The following is a 22,099-nucleotide window of genomic DNA, read 5'->3' as shown; positions in this document are numbered from 1 at the left end:
CACACCATACTGCAGCAATATACATATTTTTATATTTTAATGCACAAAATAAAATTTAAAAATTGAATTGCTATATTAAGAAGATGAGTGAATACCAGAATTGAAATGGTGTTTTGGACTGTCACTGAAGTCCTGTGTTCTAGCTCCTCATCAGGATCCCTGGGTAAAGGCACTAGATGGGACCAGCTTCTACTCGATGAGAAGAGTGATGGGTGCCACTGTTTTTGTAAAGGAACAGAGGCACACAAAATCAGCAGAATCTCTTGGAAAGGGACCATGTGCACATCTGTGGCAATCATGTGGAGTCTGCTCCAGGATAAACCCATTCAATAAAACTAGAAGAAATTGTCAACTTTTCTGTGACCTGATTTTCTAAAATTTAAAATGAGATAACAACCACATTTGACTTGAGAGTTGGGTAAAGATTAAATTAGTTAATACAAATTCCTGGCAAATAGAAATATCTGTTAAAGTAGTACCTGGCATATAAAAGGCAGCTATTGTTGTTATTGCCAAGTGACTTGTGAACACAGTCAAAAATTTTAATCTTCAGCCAAATGTTCTGGATGGAAAATAAAATTTATGCTAAGAATCTTTTATAAAAATTCTATGAGACAAAATTTTTACTTTCATAGTTTAATTGCAAAGAAATAACCTTTGCAGTTATGTTTCCTAACTGACCATCTGCTTAAAGCTGATACTTGAACAAGATAAACATTTTCATACTAATCATCATTTTTCTCTTACCCTTTCATTTATCTTGTCTGAAACTTGAAGATAGAAGTAATGGCTGATATTGTTTAATAAGATTTTAATTGCAGTGAGGATTGAATGACAGAAATAAAATCAGTAAAACACAATATTAAACAGTTTTTTTTCTAAACATAACAAGAAAACACCTGAAAATGTACCTTCAGAAATATATAACAGGCAATCTTGACTTTGCAAACAAAACATGAAGTGCTTTTCCAAGGCAAATGTGTTTTTGTTGTTACTGCTAGGAATTTTTGTTTATGCATGAGTTGGGTCTTCCAGCACAGATAAATAGCAATGTAACACCTGTAGAGTGGTTCTGTGCTCTTACTCAGATCTTCTCAAAGCCCTTCAAAGATCATCTTTCCAGTATCTATGACACACTTGTGAAAGACAGAAGAAGATACAAAGTAAATACCAGATTTTTCTTGTGAATTGTTGTTTGCAAAGATTCAGAAGTTAGTTTAAATTGTATTTTGAATATGTGCTAAACGTTCAACAGAACTCTGGCAAAGAGGCTTGGGTTTCTTACCATCTCTGATTTCAGAAAACCACCTCCACTCTGTTCTAGCTTGTTCTGAAGGTCATCATAGTTGGTTTTGATTTTAATACTTCATGTAGAGAGCGAAGTCATGATTGGTTGCACTTACAACCTTTCTCCCTAAAAGCCCCCTAATATAAATCTGTGGTATTTCTCATTTCCTCAGGAAGCACAGAACATTAAGCACATGTTCCCAGGACAGCCTCTGATGTGAATAATTTGACTGGATAGCTCCGTGGAATAGTTTCATTTTATATTCTTTCTCGTCTATAAAAGAATAGGAATTATTTTTGGAAGAACACACAGTCAAAGAATATAAGGATTAAGAAGAATATTAAAGGTTCTTTTCCAAATGATGCTGCAGATGAGCTCCAGCCAAATTATATTACTAGTTCAACATGGGCATTTCCTCCATCCCTATAGAGTCTCATGACAGTGCTTGGCTCAGCCATTTCAGGAGAATGAAATCAGTTTATCTCTCTCCAGTTTCTTCCTCCCTTCCCCCTCCCTTTTTTCCTCCCTCCATCTTTCCCCTTCTCTTCGATGCCTTGACTTCTTCCTCTCATGTTTTATATTTACTCCAGCAGTGACCATGTGAAATGAACATTTGGAAAGTCAACAGCAAATCTGAAATTCTTCAAATCTGCTTTTTGATCATAACTGTCCTGACATCCCAGTAGTCTTGGCCTGGAGATCTGTGGCAAAGAATCACTTGTGTTTCAACTTCTAAAGTTGAAAATGCAACCAATCATGACTTCACTCTCTATATGAAGTCTTAAAACCAAAAGAAATATCTTGTATTTATTTTGTATCTTCTTCTGTCTTTCACATTAGTTTGAATTCACTAAGAAAATGTTGGCAATCCTTCTTCAAGGAGTCACAACATTGGTGTCTATATTGGCCCAAACCACCCAGGCATCACCTTTGGGATCTCTCCCCCAATGAGAAGAAAGCATGAGCTGCTAGAGAGCTGCAGCATCATAAGTCCATGAAAGGCTGTGAAAATGTTCCCTGTGACTCAGGAAACAGTTAAGTAGATCAAGGAGTATCAACAGGCTGTATTTCGCATATGTCATGCTTTGTATTTAAATATCTTTTATTTTGCTTTTATTTCAACACTATTCAGCCAGAGGGGTGATATATCCCTGTACTAACCAACTAGAATGTAGTTTACCTACTCACACTGAGGCCTACTTGAATGTGTCCTCTTATTAAATGGGTGATGAAATCCCCTTAACTCTGCTATATTTTGACTTGGTCAATGTCTAGAACGTGACAATCTGTGTGACCTGATAGATGTAAGGCATGTATACAACTTTTAATCAGAACATCTTCATATATCTACCTGGTTAGCTAGGAGGACTTTTCTACTTATTACACTAAGTGTCAGGAGAACTAGTTCTTTCTTCTACTACTGAATATGAATTGCCTTCCAAATATATTCTCACAAGTCTCTAATAAAGTAGTGTTGAAGTCTTTCAGGGGTGAACTTGAACTTATTTAGCATCTCCTACTGATGTCTTCAGAGTGCTTTCCACCAAGCTATTATATATAGAAACAAAAATGCTTAGTGTAGTATGTTTTGAAATTCACTAGAATTTAAATGTGCAGCCGATTTGTACTTTACCCATTGTTTCTGATTTTTATCAAGGTCATATAGTTTTATTCTTAGAATAACTTTAATTTCTTATAAACATTAGAATTGGATTTGCTTTTAGTCTTTTTTTTCAAAATGAATTGTTGAAAAAAATTTAAGATACATCCAACTCATGTAAAAATGTGTCATTTTTATGCTTCATGTGTGTAAGTTATTGCATAGTACACATTTCATATATGTAAAAACTATACATGCTAATTCTCTTAGCAAAAATGAATTCTTGTGGCACGGGACAAGCTATCAGAGTATCCTAAATATGCTCTAGAAGTATCTACTGGAGGGATCATACTCTCTTTCAGAGAAGCTCTGTTAAATTATATCCCCATGAGAGAACTCCAGGGAAAGCAGTTTACACGGAACTCCAAAGGAGCATGTTTGGGGATAGAGCCATAATCCATCTAAGAAAGGGAGTCGGACAAGAATGTATTAAATGAGACAGCTGGTGCTCTGGGAATCTGGGGCCCATTCTCTTGGGAATTTGGAATAAAGTTAGAAAATCTACCTCTAAACTGAAGAATGGTCCAGCGGAGAGTTATCTCTCCACATTTGCAGTTTCTTCCTCCTCTAAATCCAAGAGAAAGTCTCCAGGCAGAGACATTTCAGATGTTGGTAGTAGGAAACCACAGGCATGTGTAGGAGCAATGTGTACAAGAGGAGATGGGGGGTAGGACATTGGGAAAGTCTACTACAGAAGTAGATTAGAGGGGAGAACTCTGTGAGCAGAGGCAGTCTGTGTCTCCACTGTTGGCGTCTCCACAGCCAACCTTCTTGAAGTGAAGAAAAACAGAATCACAGAAAAGTCAAAAGGACACAGTAGTTGACAATTATTTGAGCCTATAAGCCCATCTGTGGTTAAAGTCAATATCCAGTCAGTCCCACTTTCCTGAATGCTGCACTTTAGTTTTATTTAATGACTGCAGACAACACAGATGTAAATGGTGAATGTCTGTCACATGTCAGATACTGGGTTATGGGCTTTAAGGATGGAGTGCCACAAGGAGCAAGCATCACGTCACAGTTTTAAACACATCACAGGTTAACAGGAGACAAGAGAGGAACTAAAACGAATATGGATAATTTTGTACAGGTTCAGCAGAAACTTAAAACCTGGAGCAAGTCTGAATTTTACAAGCCTTGCAAACATCAGTAACTTAGCAGAAATAATTACATAATTGTAGCTTTCACAATTTCTCTTAAATGTCATTTTATGAAATGAATAACACAATTATATGTAATGAAAAAAGGTAATTATTAAATGTTCTCAGGTGTGCAAGATCCAGGCTTGTTTTTAAAGAGACTCAAAAGAGGGGGGAAAAACAGTGTTTTGACCATTATTCACAATTCTGTAGTAGAACCATAGAAGATTATAGGATATTTTATTATAAAATTTAACAGAAGACACTGTTTGCAAAACTCCTTTTCAATATTTTTCTTTGCAGCCTTATAATGTGCCTCAGAAAAGAGTTGGTATTTTTGATTGCACTATTTTGAAAATAAAAGCATTCCTTTAGCTCACTCAATATGTGAGCTTGTAGGAGCCTTCTTCCAAAATATGGACTAGCATCTAGGAAATGCAAACTCCTGGGGTGATGTTTGCCCTAGGTCTTTTCAGAGACCAAATAGCACCCAATCAATGTTATGGATTTATAAACTGGGTCATTCTCGAACAGTGACTTTCCTGAAAGGAGTAAACAAAGTATATAATAAATGCATATTGTTCTTGCTGAGAATATAGTCCCTGGGCAGATTCTTTAGAAATTGCACTTTTACAGTTCCAAGCTATTACTTGTGAGATTTTCTTTTAATCACCTTTTAATAGAATTGGCATTATCATGGAATACAACCAGGCATAACCACTTACATATATTTGTCAAATGTTTAGCAGGAGACCTGGACCATTACTAACATATTTCTCACACACAGAAAGTAATTTTTTTTTTCTTCCCAGATGACAGTATGGTTATTAGACTCCATCTCTAAGATGCCTACAAGCAAATTTAATTAGTCAGTTAAATGAAACTGTCAGAAATTTAAGAAACATTTTTGTAGTAAATTATAGCCTTAGGTATTTCTTAATTTGCTTTGTGTAACTTCAGCTGGAAAGTGTGTTTATAATATTCTATTTGTTCAGCATGGATGAAGGTCACTTCACATTTGCTTTCATCTTCAAATCATCCGGCCATTTCACAGCTGTTTGAATTTTAATAAGAGGGAACCAGTTTGGAGGACTCAGAGAGAAGAAAAACAAAACAAAAAAAATAACATTTGGCATTTGTAGGGTTTATGATAATTCTGCTTTCAGACACTGTGCAATAGGGCCAATGTTTTTGTTTCAAGTCATAAATTATGGAAATTAATTCTACAAACAAAATTAATAGGGATAAAATTATGGTAATTACACTTATGGTAACCAGCTATCTTTATGCATTAAAAGACAGGTCCTATTCTATGGGTCAGAAATGATATCACACAATCATACCTTTGATATGGTGAGAGTTTTCATGGGCCATCCCTCAGCGATTCACTGAAATGATTTAGGGTGTCACTTTATTAGGAATGATATTCTCCTTCTACCTAAATAAAACCAAACAATAAATAAACACATGTAAATAAATGATAAGAAGCCCAGTAGTCAGCAGCATTAGATAATGAAAAGCTCAGTATGTAGCTTCTCACCATTTGTATTGTCATGGTGCCTGTTTATAAACAGGAAAATAATTTTGAAAATATTGATTTTTTTCCTTTGAAGTCTTAATGAATAAGGAAGTCACTTGAATATTTTCAGCTGGGTTCTTTGCTTTGACTTCAAGTATTTTTGTGCCTTTTATCATACACTTTTAAATAACATCCCTAATTAGAAAATTTGAAATTGGAAAGTCATTGAGAAAATAATATGCATGGATGTACAGCTTTAAAAAATTAATTATTCTTATGGGGAAAACCACAGCTGAAATGGACATAGTAGGTAAACATGAATTTCAACATATATTTTGGAGAATAGGTACCTAAAAGAAATGAAGCAATAAAGCAATGTCTAAAAATAATTTGTGATCTTTAAAAATAATTTTTCGTTTCAGGTTGATGGACATTCAAACTGCACATAAGAACCAGAGTTTGTGAATGACTTCAAAGAAACATCATCTTCTGGGCACAACAGTCTGATTCACATGTGAACTCACTGATGCTGTGACACTATGTACAAGGCCTGCATAAATTCAGTCCAGACAAAATCCCAGTGAGGAGAAATATAAGTGAGTGCAAAGTCTCAACCATAGCTAAGAAAGTCTTACAATTTATAGCTGCTGGGAGGAGGAAAATAATACTTTTTCAATGAAGTGACATCAGGTATATGAACCATTTTCCAGGGCAGGCCTTATATACAGGAGTACTTTGTGAATGCAAATGGGACTTTGTTTTCTTGTGCATCTTTTTTAAAGTTTTTTTTGGAGGGGGTACAGTGAACTTTGTTGATGGTATTCAAGAGAGTAGAACTCCCCAAACTCCTCCTGTTATTCTGGGGGTCTGGGATGAAAACTTTGAAGGAGATGCTCAGTGTCAGGGGCTGAGTTGGGACAGGGACTGCTCAGAAGCCTAGAGTCTCTCTCTTACTCTGTCCTTGCTGGGGTGGGTGGTCCAGGGTGGGCTTCTTACTCCTTAGAGGCCACGTAGGCCATGAGGTCCACCACCCTGTTGCTGTAGCCAAATTCATAATCACACTGTGAAATGAGCTTCACAAAGTTGTCATTGAGAGCAATGCCAGCCCTAGCATCAAAGGTGGAAGAGTGGGTGTCACTGTTAAAGTTGCAGGAGACAACCTGGTCCTCAATGTAGCCCAGGGTGCCCTTTAGTGGGCGCTCTGATGCCTGCTTCACCACCTTCTTAATGTCATCATAATTGGCAGATTTTTCCAGGTGGCATGTTAGATCCACAAGAGATACATTGGTAGTAGGAACATGGAAGGCTGTGCCTATAAGCTTCCCATTCAACTTTAGGATGAACTTATCCACAGTTTTGGCAGCACTGGTGGAATCAGGGATGATGTTCTGGGCAGCCATCGTGCCACAGCTTCCCAGAGGGGCAATCCATAGTCTTCTGGGTGGCAGTGATGGCATGGACTGTGGTCATGAGTCCTTCTACAATGCCAAAGTTGTGATGGATGACCTTGGCCAGGGGAGCTAAGCAGTTGGAGGTACAAGAAACATTGCTGACAATCTTGAGTGAATTGTCATTCTCATGGTTCACACCCATCACAAACGTGGTGGCATCAGTAGAAGGAGCAGAGATGATGACCCTTTTGGTGCCACCCTTCAAGTGAGCCCCATCCTTCACCATGGTGATGAAGACTCCAGTAGAATCCACAACATGCCCAGCACCAGCATCACCCCAGTTAATGTTGGCAGGTTCTAGCTCCTAGAAGATGGTGATGGCCTTCTGGTTGATGAAGCACTTCCCAATTTCAGCCTTGACTGTGCCATTGAACTTGTGAGGGTAGAGTCATACTAGAATATGTAAACCATGTAGTTGAGGTCAATGAAGGGGTCATTGATGGCAACAATGTTCATTTTGCCAGACTGGAAGGTAGTCCTGACATCCAGGCACCCAATACAGCCAAATCCGTTCACTCTGACATTCACCATGTCTCAGGAACAAGACTGGTACTGCACAAAAAGATGCAGCTGTCTCTGTGTAGCTGGAAGTTTCACTGGTCCTACCAGGCCCTGCAGTCAGTATGAATCTCTACCACCCATGTCCCTGAGCCACTTGGTCCCAAGTAAACACATAGAAGCTTATATTATTTAAAACTGTATGGCCTATGGGTCAGGCTTCTTGTTAGCTAGCTCTTAAAACTTAAAACATTTCAATTAATCTATATGTTGCCACATGGCCATGGCATTACTGGTCTGCTGGCATCTTGTTGCTCCTTGGGCAGTGTGCTGGTGTCTCCTCTCACTCTCCTTTCCTCTCCTGTTTCTTTAGTTTGAATGTCCTGGTTAATCTTATTCTGCTTTGTCATTGGCCAAACAGCTTTATTTATCAACCAATCAGAGCAACACATATTCACAGCATACAGAAAGACATCCCACAGTACTTCCCCTTTTCTGCCTAATTAAAATGGAAGGTTTTAACTTTAACATAGTAAAATTATATATAAAAATACAGTTATCAAGCAAGAATTACAGTTACAGTATCTAGTCTATTTTATATATAATTTATCTTTTATCATGACTAAGGACAGCTATAATTATGACTATCTAATCTTCAACTCCATCAAAGACCCCAGAAGGATATAATATTATCTAAGTAAATAGGAAGTTCATTGTAAGCAACTTCCAAAGTTCTAGAAATGACAGAGACATCTGGCTGCCTGGACAGTCACTCAAGTTCCTCTGTAATTTTGGGACATCTATCTTTAGCCTACAGGCCTAGAGTCCCTGACAGACATTTTAGTGAAGCAGGAAATTTGAAGGATTGTCTCATCTATTGGCAAAGTTCACCAGTCGCCTCTCCCTATGTCCTGTAGAATCTCTGGCAGTCTCCTCTGTGAGACAGGAACCTGAAGGACCATCTTGTTCTGTTTAGGTAGAGTTTAGTGGTTACCTTCCTATGGGTCTTTCATGTCCAGTCTATACAACATATTGTCAAGCAGTCCAGGCAAGAGCAGTTTCTTGCCCAAATGGCCAGTTTTTCCAAGGAGAAGATAAATTCCATATGGAGTGTCTTTGATGGCCATCTTCTTCTTAAAAGTAAATTGTTGCTGCCAGGAGCAGATATGTCTCACTGTCCTGAAAAATCTAAGTTTTTAAAACAATTAAAAAGCCATATTCTGTAAGTGTTTGAAGTATTTGAACATTACCTACCTATTTGAAATATATCTATTTATACCTAGAAAATTTAACTAACATGACTATAAATTTGATTATCATAGATGGCTAATTATTAATCTGTATTTCTTATTATACATTACAATTTTAAATGAGTTGCATAAACATAATACCTTAAACAAGAGTAGAATATATACAGTATAACAAAATCAACTTTAACTTGTATCAATAAACTAAGATCCATAGCAATGTAAAACATTTTAAACAAGTTGTTGCTCTTTAAAAATAGATTCAATAATCTACCCATTCATCCTATCACATCTATAATATCCCCTTTTCTTCTTTTAGAAAGGGATTGACTATGACCAATAACAATTTGTAACCAATGCCTAAACAAAAACAAACATCTATAGTCCATTTTTTGGGGGATGGGTGGGTATAGTCTTCTAGGCTACTTTCTGCTGATTAGGGACACTGTTAATCTTATGGGGATCCAGAGAAAATTAAGAATTATAGTTTAATCTTGGCTGTAGTAGTCTGTGAAGCTGGATCAGCTTAGTCGGTTGCTTTGAAGCTATTTTGGATGTTGGATCATCTGAGCCATGGCCGTCACTGGAGACCTTTCAGGGGGTCTTGGTTAATCAAACCATATTAGCCTGGAGGCAATCCACAGGTTCTCATCTTCTGTGGAAACAAAAGCAGAACCTCTTTTCCAAAGCAACATATCCTTAGACATAAATTTTGAAGTCAAGATACCTTTAAAATATAGATATAGGTTTCACTTGTTAGCCTCTACAATGAAATGCCTCTCTGCAGTTAAAAAAAATCTCAAAAACCATATAATAATATATAGTATCCAGATTCTTTGTGTAATTTCCATCTTTACATGGCTTAACTTTCATATTGTTCTTATTGTTTCTTTAAAGAATTCATTTTTAAAACTATTTATTTCTTTATATAACTGTCCATATTCCTTTTCCTCTCTTTTCCAAGCCTACATAAATTTTTACACACATTGTAAACTGTTTAGAGTATTACTTCATCTGAATCTGTCTTATTATGAAATTGTAATCATTTTTTTGACCATTGATTTAAACCACAGTGTGACTAGGCCTGAAGCAGAAGCCCTGGCTGCTGGCTTCACCCACCTCAGCTTCCCAACATAGCAGAAGAACATTTTACCACCAGCTCTGGCATCTATGTTCACCAACCGAGTCTGGGAAGCAGTAGGTCTATGCCTCCATCCAACAGGATGTAGCCCAGAAACATTTTTTTTTAATTGCAAAAGCTAAATCTACCATACAGTACACTGCATGGCTTGGAAACACCTCTGTGTACTGCAGCAGGAATCTGCCACACTATAGGTCAAGCCCACAAGGAAGCTGTTTTTAGCTTAGTATTAGAATCTATTTTTAAAGCTTTCTCAGGTTTTGGGTGAAAATTCTTTCTACCACATTGGGAGCCGAATGTAGCTGGAAGTTTCTCTAGTCCTGCCAGGCCCTGTGTTTGGGACAAATCTCTCCCATGCATGTCCCTCAGACACTTTGTCCCAAATAAACACACAGAGGCTTATATTATTTAGAAACTGCATAGCCTATGGGTCAGGCTTCTTGTTATCCAGCTCTTATACCTTAACTCAATCCATTTCTATTAATCTCTATGTTGCCACATGGCTGTGACATTACCAGTCTGCTGGCATCCTGTTGTTCCTTCAGCGGTGAGCTGGTATCTCCTCCCACTCTCCTTTCTTCTCCTGTCTCTTCAGTTCAAATGTCCTGCTAACCTTATTCTGCTGTGGATATCATTCTGTATAAATAAAACACTGATTGGCCAGTAGCCAGACAGGAAGTATAGGCAGGACAAGGAGAGAGGAGAATTCTGGGAAGCAGAAGGCTGAGTCAGGGAGACACTGCCAGCCGCCACCATGACGAGCCGCATGTGAAGATGCTGGTAAGCCACAAGCCACGTGGCAAGGTATAGATTTATGGAAATGGATTAATTTAAGATATAAGAACAGTTAGCAAGAAGCCTGCATGGCCATACAGTTTGTAAGCAATATAAGTCTCTATGTTTACTTGGTTGGGTCTGAGCGGCTGTGGGACTGGCGGGTGAAAGAGATTTGTCCTGACTGTGGGCCAGGCAGGACTGGAGGAAAACTCTAGCAACATTATTCTGCCTTGCCATTGTCCTAATAGCTTTATTTATCAACCAATCATAGCAATACATATTCACAGCATATAGAAAGATATCCCACAGCAGTCTCTGGAACAGGGAGAGATAATTTCAGTAGTTAAGTTTTAGTAAGAGAAAAAAGAACATCAAGTGGTGTATTGTGGGGATGTGGGAGGAGGTGTGGCAGGGGAAAGACTAAAATCAAAATACATTGTATGAAAAATTTAAATATAAAAGATAAAAACAAAAACTTCATGTGAAGCAATAATGAGATCCTTAACATTTGTATCCCTGAAAAATTTATGGAGTTCATTAAATTTGAGTCTCATCAAAGCAATACATATAAATATAATATTTCTTACTCTTTGGGTGGTCTTTTAGCCTCATTAGAAACCATTGCCTTCTCATTTCTTGTTTTACATAAAGTAGTTCTGACTATTTCAATAATATTATCAGAAAGCCTAAAAGTACTACAAAATTCAATCAGATAGAACTCTGAATATGTACCTAGAAGACCTGTCCTAAGAATGGAGCCTCTTGTTTTGTAATGATGAGACAAACCCTAGGCCTATCCCCTGACCTTCAGTTTCCAGTCTTATTTTTGAAGTATTGTGGTGATATTTTATTTGTGTTCTAATAAATAATGCTTACTTGGAGATCAGAGGAAAAAGCCAGCCAATATATTAAACATAGAAGTCAGGCAATGGTAGTACCTGCCTTTAGTCCTAGCATTTGGGAGGCAGAGATTCATCTGGATCTCTGTGAGTACAAGGCCACACTGGGAACAGAACCAGGCATGGTGGTACACACCTTTGTTCCCAGCATTAGTTAAACATAGAGGTCTGGAGGTCTATACAGACAGACAGGAAGTGAAAGAGCTGGGCAGAAAGAGAAAGTGATGTAGCTGGGCAGAGAGAGGAAGTGAGATGGCAGAGCACAGAAGCGATATAGGTGTGGGTATACAGGAAGTAGCTCTTTTTGGCTGAGGATTTCTAGCGGTAAGAAGGTGGCTGGCTTCTTTCTGCTTCCCTGATCTCTCAGTTTTTACCCCAATATCAGGCTCCAGGTTTTTCATTAATAAGACCATTTAGCAATTCATCTTACAAAGTATATATGTTTGGAGTTATCAGGCAGGCTGTGGGGGTCAGCTCAAATGAGCAGTGACTGAAGGCTGCTTTGTATACTGTGCAGCCCATGGAAAACTATGCCTCTGGGGGTACCTGAAAATTCTGCTAGATTTGTCTGATGGGAGTCACAGAATTAGGTGGCACCTTAGGAAAAGAGAAAATATTTACTTATAAAAGGCTGGTATTATCACTGCACTATATTGTTTTTCTGAGATGCCCCTCATAGGATCATATATTAAAGTCTTGGTCCTCAATCTTCGGTATATTAACAGGGGGAGGAAAAATAAAGAAGTAGAGCCTAGCAGAAGGTCTTAGGTAGGAGTACCTCCAATTGAAGACTATCTGGAGATCCTGGTCCTTCCTTTCCCTCTTCTACACCTGGTCATTAGGTGAATGGTCTTCTATTACCACATACTCATACCACAGCGTTCTGCCTTACAACAGGGCCAAATAATCACTGCCAAAGGTGTGAGCCAAAATAAAAATCTTTCTTTTGATAAACTTATGATCTTAGATTTCTATCATATTAACAGAATGTTAGCCAACACACAGTAGTAGTCTTAAGGATCATCAGAGAGGGATCATAGAACTTAAGAAGAAACCAGAAATAGTTGAAACTCTTTTATTTCATTAAATCAATTAATTTGGTTTTCCAGCCCCATCACAGTTTCCTCTCCTTCTATCCTCTCCTCCCAGTCCCTCTCAACCTTGCTACCTCATCCCCCACTCACTCCTCCTTTCCCTTCAGGAAAGGGCAGGCCATATATATATATATATATATATATATATATATATATATATATATATATATATATATCAGTCAGCTACTGCATATCAAGTTGCAGTGAGACTAGTCACCTCCTCTCTTGTTAAGGCAGGCCAAGACAACCCAGTAGGAGGAGGGAAGGGTTCCAAAAGCAGGTAATAGAGTCAGAGACAGCCCCTGCTCCCAGTGTTAGGAGTTCCACAAGAAGACCAAGCTATACAACTGTAACATATGTGCAGAGGGCCTCAGTCAGTCCCATGCAAGCTCTCTGTTGGGAGATTCAATCTCTGTGAACCCTTATGAACCCATGTTAGTTGATTCTATGGATTTTTTTTTAACTATCCTCTGGAGTTTGAAGAACACAGTTGTGTTAAATGTACCCAAGGGATAGAGAGAGCAGATGGTTTCTGGAGAAACAATAGAAACCAGGTTGAGAAACATCTGTGTGAAGAATGTATTTTAATCATGTTTATAACAGTAACAAGTATTACAATGTCTATTTTTATTAAACACCTCCTGTTTGCTGCTGTTCCTACTTAATGTATGTGCTAATTTTATCTTTGCAATGTTATATGGAGGACATTGTCTCATTTCACAGGTTCTAAGGCATGCAGGAATTAAGAAATTGTAAAAGTTCTCATACTTAAGAAGTGGCAGTTTTGAAACTCACTGTCCAGTGTAGTTTTCTTTCCTAGTCCCGAGACAGGGTATATAATCATAAGTAAATTGTAAAAGTTCTCATACTTAAGAAGTGGCAGTTTTGAAACTCACTGTCCAGTGTAGTTTTCTTTCCTAGTCCCGAGACAGGGTATATAATCATAAGTACATCTTCGTAGCACATATTCATTTTTATTTGTTTAATTTGCTTTATGTTGATTCCTAAAGGAGTATTAAATATTAAAATGTCAAATTTCTCAGAATTCACACTCAAAAATAGTTTTGCACTCAATTAGGGACTAGTGTAACAAAGGAAAAAATTATCAAAATTGGTTTGTTATATACATGTGTATGATGAATGGAAATTAAATTGAAAAATGTAGAATTAGAGTGTGCTTGGAATTTCAGCATTATATTCATTTTAAAAAGTATGTGCTAGTTGTAAGTCAGAATCAGTTGATCAGAAGAAGGGACACTTTAAATCTAAGCATTACATCTCTGTGAATATTCTTCCTTCATTTCACATTTATAGGAACAGAATTCAATCCTATTGAAAGTAATAAAAATGCATATGTTACTTATATAGGATATATGCACATATATCCTACAGGAGAATATTTTGTTGCATTGAGGACCATCTTTTCTACATTATAATACAGTAGTAACTTTAATTGTCTACCACATTATTCTAGGAAATTAGCAACTTGTTTCTAGGTTAATTGCGGAACATTTCTGAAAAGGTATTCACAAGTAAAGGAATTTACAATAGTGCTGGGCTAACAGATGATGAAGTGTTAACTACTGGAGTTTGCTATGGTATAGACAGACATAAGGTGTTCCTCATTGGTTGCTGGGTGTTTATGTAATCCTTAGGATATATGACCCAGCTGACATACAAAGGCCTTTTTTGAATGACGTTGAAGGTTAAACTCTAGATCTATCTCTGTTTCAGTCCTTGCTTGCTCATATGCTATGACATGAAGAAGCCACAAGCCCCATTGTCTCAAACCCAGATGCTTTAGCCATACCTTCCAAGCCCTGATGGACTGGATGCCCAGTTGATCCTCTCTTCTCTGAAGCTGCTCCCATCAGGTATTTTTGTAACATAAAAAAAAAATGATACAGCATAATTGCTAACCTGCTGTGCTTTGGAAGACCGCTCACAGGAATGTACCAGCACAGTGTAACATATCTTCATATAGCTAGTTGCCTGGAGCTGTAGTGTCTAATCTGTATCCATTAGGCTCATGGGGTTATTAAGTTTAAATTACAGAAAAGTAAGTAAGATTAAAAATTTAGTTCCGTGATCTCACAAGTGAGTCATATTTTAAGTACTTTATAGCCTCATGGAACAATGGCTACTATATGTGCTCGTACAAATGAAAAGATTCATAGAAAGTTCCACAGGAAAACACTGCCCCAGAAACTTCACCCTATGCCTTACCTGTACAATGTTAAGAGAATCTTGATGATGGCTTGTACAGTTGGTGGAATGGTCTATGACACCCACATTTTTTGGTTTTGAGTGAGTGTGTTTACTAAATATATACCAAGGAAAAACTAAAAGAACAATTATCAAGTAACAGAAAGAGGAAGAAGAGAACAAAGCATCATCAAATCAGTTTATAAAACTCAGCTGAGATGACTGGAGTAGCCTGATAGTACAAATAAAGGTGATGTCATCAAACCCAGGGCTTACAAACATCCAGAAGAAACTGGGACAGTCATCTCGAGTTCCCAATTGAGTAGTTTTCTGTAGTTAGAGTTTTCCTGCCTGGCCTACGGTCAGGACAAACCTTTGTTACACGCCAGTCCCACAGCCGCTCAGACCCAACCAAGTAAACACAGAGACTTATATTGCTTACAAACTGTATGGCCATGGCAGGTTTCTTGCTAACTGTTCTTATATCTTAAATTAATCCATTTCTATAAATCTATACCTTGCCACGTGGCTCATGGCTTACCGGCATCTTCACATGCTGCTTGTCATGGCAGCAGCTGGCAGTCTCTCTGACCCAGCCTTCTACTTCCCAGAATTATTCTCCTCCTTGCCCCGCCTATACTTCCTCCTGCCTGGCTACTGGCCAATCAGTGTTTTATTTACTAACCAATCAGAGCAACACATTTGTCATACAGAACATCCCACAGCAATTTTCTCTGTGGATAAACTTCTCATTTCTCATTCCCACCACCGACATTTTTATATCACAAAACAAACAACAGTAACCTGTAGTGGAAAGAGTTTATATTCCAGCTGTTCTCAAGGACACAGAGCTTTTAATGCCCATGGCTGCTTGCTGTACTTTTCTCTCCCTGTTACAGAACCAGGAGAGGCAGCCTAGCCTTTGACAGAGGCCTTGGAGAGAGCTTTGAGACGGACGTACTTAGGTCCTAAGTAGAGGATGCCTATCAGCTATAGAAAATATAAATATTATGATGGACATGAAAATGTTGATCGTGCCTCATGGCTCATGTCTATAATTCCAGCCTGCAGAACACTGAGTCAAGAGGATTGGCCTGAGTTCCAGGACAATTTGTATTACATTAAGTTCTGGCAAGCATGGGCTGCAGTGTGAGACTGGTTCTCAAAATAATTGACAAACAAACAAAAAAACAAAGGAAATAATACTAACAAACCTGGATGCAGAAGGACTTTTCTTCCATTAATCACTTCTTTATAACCAGCTATGAGCCAGAGCAGACCCAGCATAAGAATTCTGGGAAAAGCACTCAACTTTCCTCTGGAGAAATAAATATGTGCTGCTTCTCTTAGCCAAGACGTGACCCAGATCTCATTAAATCAAATTATTATTCTTCCAGCCACAGAGATATGTTCAGGGGCCATAGATGGTAATTGATAAGCCAAGAAGATTACACTTAGTACTAAGAATGTTTTTGGAACTAGTAGAAAATAATGAGGACAATATAAGATTGGGGTTAATAGAGACCAATGCAGAAAGAAGCATGCTGAAGATAAAGGAGGAAAAGGCAACAGGAATATTCTTCATTTTTATCCTGGCCTCTTTTCTCCATTAAACATGTATTAGAGAAAATTTTGTTACTGAAACCAAAACATCTTGTTTAAAAAAATTATCTTCACTTTTCTCATCCATTGTCTGAATAACCAAAGTGTATAACCTTAGAATTGTCTAGTTGAGTTCTAGGTTTTATCTAAAGGAACAGCCATTGAAATTTAAGCTGTGAACCTACCTGTTAGGGGCTTATGAGCATTGGCTACAGTAAATAGCCAGGAATATAACACTTCTTTGAAATCTTATTTTCTTTAATGTGCCGTTCACATTTTAATGTCACTTCACAATGTAGTTGCTGCTACTTTTGTTCCTTTGATAATTAATTTTACAAGTACTTAATAAAATATAAATTAACATAATCTTACATTGGAAGAAAAGGTTTAAGTGTGTTAATGTTCTCATTAATCTGATTCTCACCTTAGAAAGTGTGATTTGAACACTTAAATAGATTTGTATGGCTTTTTTCCATTTCGTTGATTATATGTCTTCCTAACCAACTGTTTGGGGATATCATTTATTTGATCCCCACTTGCACTATAGCCATTCATTTACTTTAGCAAGTATTTTAAATTTTATACAAGTCCTTTCAGCTTGGTAATAGCATGAATAATGGAAACATAAAGAACCATATTTCTGGACAAGCAGATACCAGCAATTCTTTACATGGGTTTGTTTTATGAGCTTCTGTGCAGAATTGACTATGAGAAGGTCATTGTCATACTTGCATTTCACACATTCTTTTAAAACTAAACAAGCAAACAGAAGAACACCTTGTTAAAGCCAGATGTGGTCATGCACATTTGCAATGTCAGTAATTCGAAGGATGAGGCAGGAGAACCATAAGTTTGAGGAGAGCTACCTAGCTAGAGTCTGTCTAAAAAAATGTAAATCCTTTTGTCTTTTTTTATGTTTTGTGCCAACCCATGTTTAATTTTTCCATGTGGTGAAACTAAAAGCACCCATAACAGATCAACATTGTTTTTGCTACAATTTAAAACAAATTGGAAACTTAAAATACCATAACTGTTGTGAGAATGCAGCTAGGAGCCATGAAAGTTTATTTTATTTATTGATAATGAAGGAAGCAAGCATCTTAATTATCTTTCAGTTTTTGTGCAAGCTTCATCTCACCTCATCCCAATGATTAGGTGGTCTGTGTGGTAAATTTAAACTTTAATGTGAGAACCTCTCTTGTTGATTTTACTCTTTAGCTCTTTGGGGGGCCTCCACCTAGCTCCCAAATAAGTATACACAGAGACTTAGTCTTTCTTATAAATGCCTGGCCTTAAATTGAATTGTTTCTAGCCAGCTTTTCTTTATTTAAATGACTCCATCTACCTTTTGCCTCTGGGCTTTTACATTCCTCTATATCTGCATATCTTTTCTTCACTACTTCTTCCATGTCTGGCTGTGTGTCTTGCCCCCGGCATCCTCCTCCTTTTTCACTTGTTCCCTGACCCTCTTTTCTCTTTTTTTCTCCTTCTATTTATTCTCTTTGCCTTAGCATACCACCTACCCTTTCTCCTGTCTTGCCATTTGCCATGCAGCTCTTTATTAGACCAATTAGTTGTTTTAGACAGGTAAAGTAACACAGCTTTACAGATTAAACAAATGCAACACATATTTGCATCATTAAACAAATGTTCCACAGCATAAATAAATGTAACACATCTTCAAATAATGTTCTACAACAGACCCCAGGTAAGTTGCTAAACTAAAAGCCATATTGGAACAATAGACTCCTATAGCTTCTTTTCTATAGTAATTATATTTCTTCAGACATAATTGCTTTAGAGTATCATTGAGTTTATTCTTATTTGTGCTGTAGTCATTCATTTATGTTAGTATATATTTTAAAATTTATAGGAGGCCTTAAAAGACCAATATTTCAGTTTGGTAATGGCATGGCAAAGAAGCATACATATTGAGTGATTGCAGTTTTGGAAAGACCGGAGACAGAAACAGGAATATTTTATCACTCCATCATCTACTTCTGCAGTTCCAAAATTGACTGCTTCAATGTCACAATGAATCTCCTCTACCATCAGACCTGAGAACTTTCTCTACCATTGGAAGGGACTTGCTACCATGACTGCTACTAATGTAGCTCCTCCCACTCCCAACCCACACCTAAACCAAGATGGAAAGATCCCAGCACAAAAAATTATTGTGAAAAATGCAAACAACTCAGCTCTTCTATAAATTACCAGTCCCGTAGTAATGATACCTTATCAAAATGAATTAAATGAGGGCCAGGAGAGCTGGGTCAGTGGTTAAGAGCACTTGCTGCACTTGCAAAGGTTCTGGGTTTGGTTCCCATTAGCATCTGTAACTCCAGCACCCAGGGGATCAAATGAACCAGTGACCTCTTCTGGCCTCCTGGAGTACAAGACATGCATATGGCACACATATAGGAAAATTCTTATACAAAATAAAAATAAGTATTTTTTTAAATTTTAAATTATGTAAATAAAATTCCATATGCAGAACACAAAATACATGATGGTGAATGTGGTAGAACAAATCAAAGAGGACTTCAACATTTTCTAGGATAACATAGACAGCTGAATGAAAAAAAGAAGTCAATTAACAATACGAAATAGAATTTACTAAATCGAAAATAGTACTTAAGAAAAGCCAAACCAAAATGACAGTGAAAATGAAAAACATACAGGTCAAATAAAACATTCAGTGGAAACATTTACCATTAAAATAGGTCATGTGGATGAAGGAGTATCAGCTCTGAAGGCAATACAGGATAATTCAGTCATTTAATAAAGGTCAGTCTGAAACTTAAACTATGAATGAACTGAACATGTAAGAACTTTGGGATGTCATTAAAAGAAAAAAACGCCTACTAATCGTGGCAAAAGAAGGAGAATTTCAAGCAAAAAGTTTAGAAACTATTGTTGATAAAAATATAGAAGACAAATTTGTAAATCTAGAGAAAAAGAAGTCCATGCAGAAACGGGAGGGACACAGAATTTGGAACTGACAGGACCAGAATAGGAACTCTGTTATGTCTAATCTTCGTTGTATACTTGACTACACCTGGAGCCAGTTCAATCTCAAGATGTTGGGCACTACTGTGAGGGTTTTTCACAGATTGCTTGAAGGTGGAATGTGCACCTAAATCTGGGCCATACCCACTGGGGAAAGCCCACATAAAACAACATCAAAGTGAGAATGTCTGCTTTTTGTCTGCTTGTCTTTATTCACTGGCAAGTCCATCTGTCCTGTTGCTGAGGCATTCTTAGGCAAGGTTCTGACTCAAGCTCTTTGGGATTCCGACATAGACCGAAGGTTAACACCTCTGCAGGATTATTTTCTGGGACTCCTGTATGAGATTGAGACTGCTGAGCCCTCTAACCTCAAGGATTAAAAATTTACATTTTCTGTAATGACATAACTATTATTGAACTACAAGGAAATAGTCTGTGAGTCAATCCAGTAAACCCCATATATATTCTACTGGTTCTTCTCCTTTAGAGAAGAAAGACTAATACAAATTGTGGTGCCAGGAGCAGTTCTAGAGAAATATAATTATAAATCAAACTTTTAAAATATGTGGAACAGGCTTTACAGTTCATTGACAGTTACCTTTACAGAAAACTCTTCTGGTAGCATGGGGAACACTGAAAGACCATGATTTGAAATATTTTTACTGGATTATTTTGAAGAATAAGGAGTTTAGGTATTCTGTACATAAAACTTTCCAAAGTTTGTGGAAAAATAAGGAAAATGCTGCTGCTGGATAGTTGCTTCTAGAATTCCTGGATAAATTGACAATGAGTTCAATGAAAACAATTAATTTCCTCTATATTTACATAAACAGTGTTTCTAATAGAATTTCTTTTTTAATATAATATAATATAAATATAATATATTATGATAAAATAAAAACTAATACATTTGGAGTTGGATAAGATAAAGAAACAGAAGGAAAAGAGCCCAGTAGAAGGCATAAGAATCAGAGACCTACTCATTCACACACTCAGGAATCCCATAAAAACACGAAACTAGAAGCCATAATGTATAAGCAGAAGAGTTGATGCAGACTTGTGCAGGTCATCTGCGTACTTCCTTAATCTCTGTGAATTCATTTGAGTTTTTATCATGTACAACAGGGTTTTTAAGTATGAACTGGAAGAGAATATTTTCTCCAGTAATCATAGAGCTGAAGTTGCTGAAAATCAAACCCACGTGCTCATTATAAGATCAACTGAATTATGACAAAATTTGAAGTCCGAGCCTTGTAGAGTGATGACAATTAAAGTAAGAGCACTTATTGGTAAAGAGTAGTATCCTGCACTTGGGATGGAGATGTGTAGAAGAAGCCTAATGAAGCTGGGGATTTGAACCCTCAGGTTATGTAGGGATTATTTAGTTACTCCACTTATACAGAAGATGTATCCCTAACCATGCCCCCTGCAATATTGCCTTCTGCTGTGGGATGTTCTGTATGTTAAATGTGTTGCTCTGATTGGTTAATAATAAAACACTGATTGGCCAGTAGCCAGGCAGTAAATATAGGTGGGACAAGGAGAAAGGAGAATTATGGGAAGTAGAAGGCCGAGGGAGAAAGACGCTGCCAACCACCACCATGACAAGCAACATGTAAAGATACCGGTAAGCCACGAGCCATGTGGCAACTTATAGATTAATAGAAATGGGTTAATTTAAAATATAAGAACAGTTAGCAAGAAGCCTGCCATGGCCATACAGTTTGTAAGCAATATAAGTCTCTGTGTGTTTACTTAGTTGGGTCTGAGTGGCTGTGGGACTGGCGGGTGAGAGAGATTTGTCCTGACTGTGGGCCAGGCAGGAAAACTCTAGCTATAGCCTTCTCTACCTTGCCTGATTCAATTAATCCTTCATTATCTGGCAAGCTGGTAGTGACCTTCCCTGAAGGAGATGCCACACAAGATAATAGTGACATCCCTTTGTGCCCACAAGTTGTTGCCTTTAGACCTATCATCAGACACCAGGCTAAACAGATAAAGAGGCTCCTAGAGGGAAGATGGGAAAGGTAGTACATGAGGCAAAATACTACACCACTAGAAAGTTTAACAAGATTGCTAATTCCCTCAAGCAGATGTCTGGGGGATTTATGTGGGAATGGATTTTTAGGGTATGGGATAATGGGGAAATGAATAGAATACTGGCTCGGACTGCACTTACTGATATGGGAGTTTGCACAGTTTAAAAGGTGTCAGAAGTTTGTTTGATGAGTTACCTGAAGCATTTGTTGAATAATAACCTGCTGAAAAGGAGCTGGATATGCCTGTTATGAAGGCTTAAGGAAATTGGAATGTTGGAGTGGGAATACCATGTAAAGTCTATTTCATCACAATGATAGAACTCAGGAAACATGACTTTACTAATGCTGGAAGATAGAAAATGATGAGAAGGGCACCAGTAGATATGAAGAGCTTTATCATTGCTCTTTCCCTTGTGCCAGATCTTAGCACTGGAGATACTGCTGCTCAATTGAATCAATTAAATGTAATGTGTTTAATTGGGCTCTGGATTAGCAGGGGCCAGGTGGCTGCACTGAATCACCAAAGCCAAG

The 22,099-nt window shown here is 37.6% G+C and overlaps 2 long non-coding RNA genes across 3 annotated transcripts in view; both read right to left on the bottom strand.

Moving 5' to 3' along the window:
* The window catches only part of LOC131903730 (uncharacterized), an 89,075-nt gene extending 67,231 nt beyond the window's left edge, over positions 1–21,844 (bottom strand). For both annotated transcript variants that reach the window (XR_009377577.1, XR_009377576.1), the window contains exons 1-3: positions 21,764–21,844; positions 8,550–8,743; positions 5,431–5,525 (exon numbers count right to left, since the gene is read on the bottom strand). This is a non-coding gene — a long non-coding RNA (uncharacterized LOC131903730). The remainder of the gene's footprint in view (positions 1–5,430; positions 5,526–8,549; positions 8,744–21,763) is intronic.
* LOC131903732 (uncharacterized) lies at positions 96–4,215 on the bottom strand. The gene is made up of 2 exons (XR_009377578.1): positions 912–4,215; positions 96–218 (listed from the first exon to the last, which is right to left on the bottom strand). It is a non-coding gene; the product is annotated as an uncharacterized LOC131903732 (long non-coding RNA).
* Positions 21,845–22,099: the final 255 nt, after the last annotated feature.

Source organism: Peromyscus eremicus, chromosome 2 (genome assembly GCF_949786415.1).
Source record: "Peromyscus eremicus chromosome 2, PerEre_H2_v1, whole genome shotgun sequence".
Taxonomy (NCBI): domain Eukaryota; kingdom Metazoa; phylum Chordata; class Mammalia; order Rodentia; family Cricetidae; genus Peromyscus; species Peromyscus eremicus.
The sequence above is the reverse complement of the archived record's forward strand: the minus strand, read 5'-3'. Positions and strand labels throughout refer to the sequence as shown.